The sequence below is a fragment of the Staurois parvus genome, unplaced genomic scaffold, assembly GCF_062004578.1.
Source record: "Staurois parvus isolate SC_StPar_1 unplaced genomic scaffold, SC_StPar_1.0 ptg000438l, whole genome shotgun sequence".
Lineage (NCBI taxonomy): Eukaryota > Metazoa > Chordata > Amphibia > Anura > Ranidae > Staurois > Staurois parvus.
The window spans coordinates 4,297,237-4,303,663 of record NW_028318234.1 but is presented as its reverse complement, the minus strand read 5'-3'; the positions used below and the strand labels follow the sequence as shown (position 1 = coordinate 4,303,663).

The 6,427-nt window shown below is 41.1% G+C and overlaps 1 long non-coding RNA gene across 1 annotated transcript; it reads left to right on the top strand.

The window, feature by feature from the left end:
• Positions 1-899: 899 nt before the first annotated feature.
• LOC149454106 (uncharacterized) lies at positions 900-5,616 on the top strand. Its single transcript, XR_016314372.1, has 3 exons — positions 900-1,321; positions 4,761-4,887; positions 4,977-5,616. It is a non-coding gene; the product is annotated as an uncharacterized LOC149454106 (long non-coding RNA).
• Positions 5,617-6,427: the final 811 nt, after the last annotated feature.

Genomic DNA, 6,427 nt, shown 5'->3' with positions numbered 1-6,427 from the left:
TTTAGTACCATCACAGTGACTTTATGAACGTTCTATAGCAGAAGAACATACTTTGGCCCCCCAAAAGCTCTTATGCAGCCGAAACCTTTCCGGTCAGTTCCCGCACTGGTTTGGCTCACTTTAGTTTCATAGAGAACTCTGCTGATCTGAATCCTAAAAAAAAGTCTTTGTTAGTAATCAATAGTGTCTGGAGTCAAATCCGAGTGCAAGACAATTAAATGTGTATGATGACTTGTTTCCCATTATTATTTCATGATTTTTCCATTGATCTCTTCCTGCCTTTCTTTATTTTTTTTTTAATGTTGATTATTGTGCTGTCTATTTTTTTCCTATTGACAAAAACTTTTTCTTTTTGTAGTATAGTTATGAAAATGATTTCCTCGTATGAAGATTATGCTCACTCGAGTATATCTGTGATTTTGGCATACTGTATAGTGGCTATATTTATTTTTATATACTTTATGATCTATATATAAAAATAAAATTTGTAGTTGTACAGTGCTCAGCATAAATGAATACACCCCTTTTGAAAAGTAAGATTTTAATCAATATCTCAATTAACATATTTCTTCCCAAATATATTGACATATATTTGAAATGCTACAATTTTGGCCATATTCAATATATTTCAAAATATATTTCAATAAATAAATATATATATATATATATATATATATATATATATATATATATATATATACTAATGTTGAATGTGTTTTTATTACAAAATATATGAAGAATATTTTTAAAAATACATTTCAAATATACTGTATGTCTTTAATAATACAAATCTCCATTATTGGAATACATTTACAAATATATGTAAAAATATATGTTAAGATGACTTTTTATATGTGTGCTGTTCCCCTCATATTTGGTATTTAACTGTGCATTGTATCACCAATTCTTATTTCACCATGTTTGTTTCTATGTCTTGATCTGTTGCTGCCATCTGCTGGCCAGAATTTGCATGCTGCATGCCTCTGTTATAGCTAGTAAGTGTTTTCTCTGCTGGGCGTGGTTTTAGGCAAGCCTTGGTTCTGGTCACTTCCTGCAGCCATTTTATCTGCTATATAGCTGTGTGACAGGGCATTCTATACCCTGGGCTTGTGAAGGCATCAGTTTTTGACCAGCAGTTAGCCTCAGGAAAGATATCACAGGACAGCATCAATACCTCTACTACATTACAGTATTGTATCACTGTTTGTCGCTGTATTTTGGACCAAATAAACCCACGCTGATTTCATTCCCGTGTATACGTTTGGATCCGTCTAACCTGAGCATCTGCCGGTCCGGTCTGCTCCACTGCTTGGATACGAAGGTAGGAAGTTACACAGCCATTATCAGATATACCTTCATTCGCCTTCATGTGGGGACAGAACAATATGTTAAAAAAATTGAAGAATATATTTAAAAAATATATATTTCTAAAAATATATATTTTTTAATGTCTTCTGCCTGTAAGTCAGCGTGAAACTGATATAGAAAAAGATCAGGTCCCCTCTTCTGCCAGGCAGGACTGTGCTCAGTGGTAGAACTGTGCAAATCTCAGGACTGGATGGACTGGAAATCCTCCTTTTCACAGACAGACACTCAAATTGCACTTGATTTAGTGTGCTGTAGAACAAATTGAAGCAACCATGTGCTTTATGAAATTTTTGGCTCCTTATTGCTAACCTGGATACTGGGGTACATTTATGCTGATGCCAGATAATGTGTGAATAGATCACAATAGCCTGCCTGCTACAACACATGCGTTCTGGGGCACTTTGTGTTGGGGTGGTGAGGGGCAGTACAATACGTTGTTAGTTGTTAACCACTTGCCTACCAGGCACCTTCACCCCCTTCCTGCCCAGGCCAATTTTCAGCTTTCAGCACTGTCGCACTTTGAATGACAATTGCGCGGTCATGCAACACTGTACCCATATGAAATTTTTATAATTTTTTCATGCAAAAATAGTTTTCTATTGTTGGTATTTAATGGTATACTGAGTGTTTTATATTTTGCGCTATAAATGAAAATTTTGCAACCAGGTAATTTTTCTCCTTCACTGATGTGCATTGAGGCTGCACTGATAGGCACCATTGATGGGCACTGATGAGGTGGCACTGAGAGGCTGCACTGATGAAGCGGCACTAATGAGGAAGCAATGGTGGGCATTGATGAGGAAGCACTGATGATGCTGCACTGATATGCAGCACTGATGGGCACTGATAGGCAGCACTGAAGGGCACTGACTGGTGGTACAGACTGACAGCACTGACTGGCGGCACTGCTGGGTGGCACTGATGGATGGAACTGCTGGGAACTGATAGGCAGCACTGATGGGTGGCACTGATGGACAGCACTGATATGCAGCACTGATGGACACTGATATGCAGCACTGAAGGGCACTGACTGGTGGTACAGACTGACAGCACTGACTGGCGGCACTGCTGGGTGGCACTGATGGGCACTAACGGATGGAACTGCTGGGCAATGATGGGCAGCACTGTTGGCACTTTTGAAGCTGAACTGATTCTCAGGGCACTGATAATCAGTACCCTGATTATCAGTGCAGATGTCTCCTGTGAGAGTTGCTGGTTATGCAGCACGGAAGGGCACTGACTGGTGGTACAGACTGACAGCACTGACTGGCGGCACTGCTGGGTGGCACTGATGGGCACTAATGGGCGGAACTGCTGGGCACTGCTGGGCAGAATTGATGGGCGGCACTGATGGGCAGCACTGTTGGCACTTTTGAAGCTGCACTGATAATCAGGGCACTGAATCAGTACCCTGATTATCAGTGCAGATGTCTCCTGTGAGAGTAGTAAAACGCTGCTGTGTTTGGCCTTTTACCATGTCATGTGGTCAGCTGTGTCCATTGGACACAGCGATCGAAGACAGCACTGGGTGCTCACTGCTGGGGGTGCGTGGAGGGCGAGTTCTGGAAGGATGTCATAGGACGCCCTCCCAGAACCAGAGAACCGTGCTGTAACTGTCATTCGGCTATTGCGTAGTTGTAAAGTGGTTAAAATAAAGTAAACTATTTTCTGTTTGCTTCTTTTTTAGATTTATGTGGTAACATGCGACGCGGTGAATTGCACTGCGTTAGAATTCATACATACTGCTTTTTAATGCAGCGCTCACCAGAACACATAGATAGTGTACACAAGGCACATAGAAAACAATTGCTCCTGCATTGAACCTGCGTTGATCTCTGCAGGTAAATGCAGCTCAATAGACACAATGTGAATGAGCCCTCAGTCATCTGATAGATAGCATTACTGCCCTGTCTGGGGATTCTGGTGTAGAGGAGATGCAGGATTAATGTAGCTGGGAGTCAACCTATGACTGCAGTGATGACCGCACAAGATCGAGCGCTAAACCCGCCAATCACAGGACTGCGACTCTATTTCTGCTTCTGCTTTATGAGGTTGGCTTTACCAGCAGAGACAATGCATTGTCAGCCTTCCAAGGAACAATTGCAATAACAAAGGCTTAAGACAATAACGTTTAATAGCTGGAAACACGACTCCCTGGGTTTATTGGTCTGTTTATGGCAATAATTACCGGCAACATTACATATAGAAGGTAGAGAATAACATGTTTTTTTCAGAGCCAGACACTGAAATGGACCCATTATAAATCACCCATCATGTGACCCCTCCGAATTTTTGTTGCTTTTGCACAAAGGAAGCAGAGAAGCTTATTTCTTTATTACAGGTACTTATATAGTGCTGTCAATGTATGCAGTGCTTTACATATACATTGTTCATTCACATCACTCCCTAACCCTCAAGGGGCAATCAATCAATCAATCAATCAATCAATCAATCAATCTCTCTCTCCCCCCCCTCTCTCTCCCCTCTCCCCCCTCTCCCCCCCTCTCTCTCCCCCCTCTCTCTCCCCTCTCCCCCTCCCCTCTCCCCCCTCCCCCCCCTCTCTCTCCCCCCTCTCTCTCCCCCTCCTCTCTCTCCCCCCTCTCCCCCCCCTCTCCCCCCCTCTCTCCCCCCCCTCTCTCCCCCCCTCTCTCTCCCCCCCCCTCTCTCTCTCACCTCCATGTCCACAGGTGTATACAATCAAGCACAATCTAAGGTAAATTTACCGGCCCTTCCTTTTCTGAATTGGACACAGTGAGCGATCAGTATTGATCGCTCCTGTATCCATTGATAACTGAGCATAGTAAACTGTGAATACTATGCTTCAGTTTATGGGTGCAGAGGAGCCTCTGTCTGTTCATTCATCTTCAGTGCAGCAGAGGCTACAGAGAACGGAACTGTTTTTCTGTTATTCTGTATTTACAGTATGTAAATGTTTTTTTATGATGTTGTTTGTAAGATTTTTAAAAACAAAAATTTACAGAGAACAGACCTGGAAAATCTGTGTCCTCAATTCCTTTTTCTGTCTCAAATGTGAGATTTATCATTTTTTTAAACTGTTTTGGCGCCAGCGGGGAAGGACGCACAGAGAGAGCGGTTGCCACTACACAGTGTACTGGAGGTAAGACCAGGGGCGGACTGACCATTTGGAAACTCTGGCACTGCCCGAGGGCCCGGGGTCAGTAGGGGGCCCCATGAGATGCCCCTGGTACCTTTTTTCATAGGCTTTTTTGAGTTTGGGCAAGGACACAGGAGCCCCATGATCCCCTATTGCCCAGGGGCCCCATGAGTTGTCAGTCCGCCCCTGGGTAAGACACATACCATGTTGTTTGGAGTGGTTGGAGCTGGGAACAGTACTGTTTACTGAATATGACCACATATTTATGTGATTATAGGAGCCATATGCGGATGATCCTGGTGACTGACACTGAAGAGTTGTTGGGCAAGCAATTTAGTGATAGTGCATAATTATTATTCGTGGGTGGACTTTATCTACCTCCACCTTGATGTTGGGATTACCAGGTATGAGTCTACTGATTTAAGGTTGAGTGGTATTGATGGAACGGTGAGAAATGTGGATGTTCCCACTGACTCTGTATTATTGTGTTTAGACTGCTGTGTGGAAAGTGTGCACAAAGAACAGAGGTACACCCCTCAGGCAAATAATCCAGATCAATCCACAACGGGTGCAGGCTCTGGCTCATCACCACACACGATGCAATGGGAAGAAGGGTCAGCCACACACCAGAGGATGGATGAATATAGTGTGTATTTATTGATCCATAGGACACACAAAACACCAGGACATGAATACAGGACTTGTTAATGCGTTTCACACGATCTCATGCTTAAACATTACAAAGAAAACTACAAGAGTGCTGTCTTATATAGGTATTAGTTAATAAAGAATGCCTGTCCTAATCAGCACTCCTGAATCCTGAGGATACACCTACTGATACATTGTAACAAAACATATAAAACCATTGTATCTAAAGTAGTGATCTCAGCGAACAACAAGAAAGAGAGAAAAGAAAAAAAGAAAGAAAGTGAAGTGGAATAAAAGGAGAAACAAAGAAAGAGAAAAAGAATAATGGATAAAAAGAATTGTGAAAAAATTATGAAAAAATTATAAATGAAAAATAGAATAACAAACACAGATAAATGAGTAAATATCCCAAGAAGATATGGGCCAAGAAGACACAGTTGTAAATAATCAAAATTTAAATATAAATATATGCAAAAAATGCATACAAAAAAAAAAATCACAAAAAACCATACATATTCAGACCGCCATATATCAAAACAGCAGAAAAAAAAGTGTTCACAGGACATATCACGTGTTTGACATCAGCACGTGGATAGATTTGCTGTCTGCCTCTTTTGTCAGTGATATTGGGATTTTTTTGTTCCCCTCCTTTTCTCCTCTTCTTTTCTCCTCCCCTTTTCTGTTTTTGGATGAAATATGACCATTTTAACCTCTGTGTGGATGCTGCTACCCTTTATTACCATTCATGTTGACATGTGAGTTTGTGGAGAAGGTTTCTTTAGGTAAAGTTTGTGTAATAATTACAATTATTTAATTAATGTTTTGTGTATATATATGCATATATGTATCTTCCAGCTCAGGCATTGGACTTCTTTGCCTCCAACTCTTTCGGGGTCCTGAGGAAGCTAATAAGCGAAACGCGTCGACCTCAGGAGGACTTTGATGTCATGACATACAATGCTATATACTATTGGGCTGACTAGCTAAAATACTGTTTTTATGGTAAATTTATGGAAGATATGTTTCAATAAACATGTTTTTACACAATAATATAATGTTGTCTGTTTTCTGTACCAGTAAAGTCCCATTTGATTTTTTCTGTGGTTCTTTATTTAAATGTACAAAATAAATTGTAAAAATGATTTTTAAAACTGTAAAAAAAGTTAAATGTAAAAATAATTTAGCAAAATTGTAATTTTGGTAATTTGGGGAAGGCGTGGGAGGGCCTGTCAGGTATTCAGTACGGGGCCCCATGATTTCTAATGACAGCCCTGGGTGACACCATCAAGTAGGAAG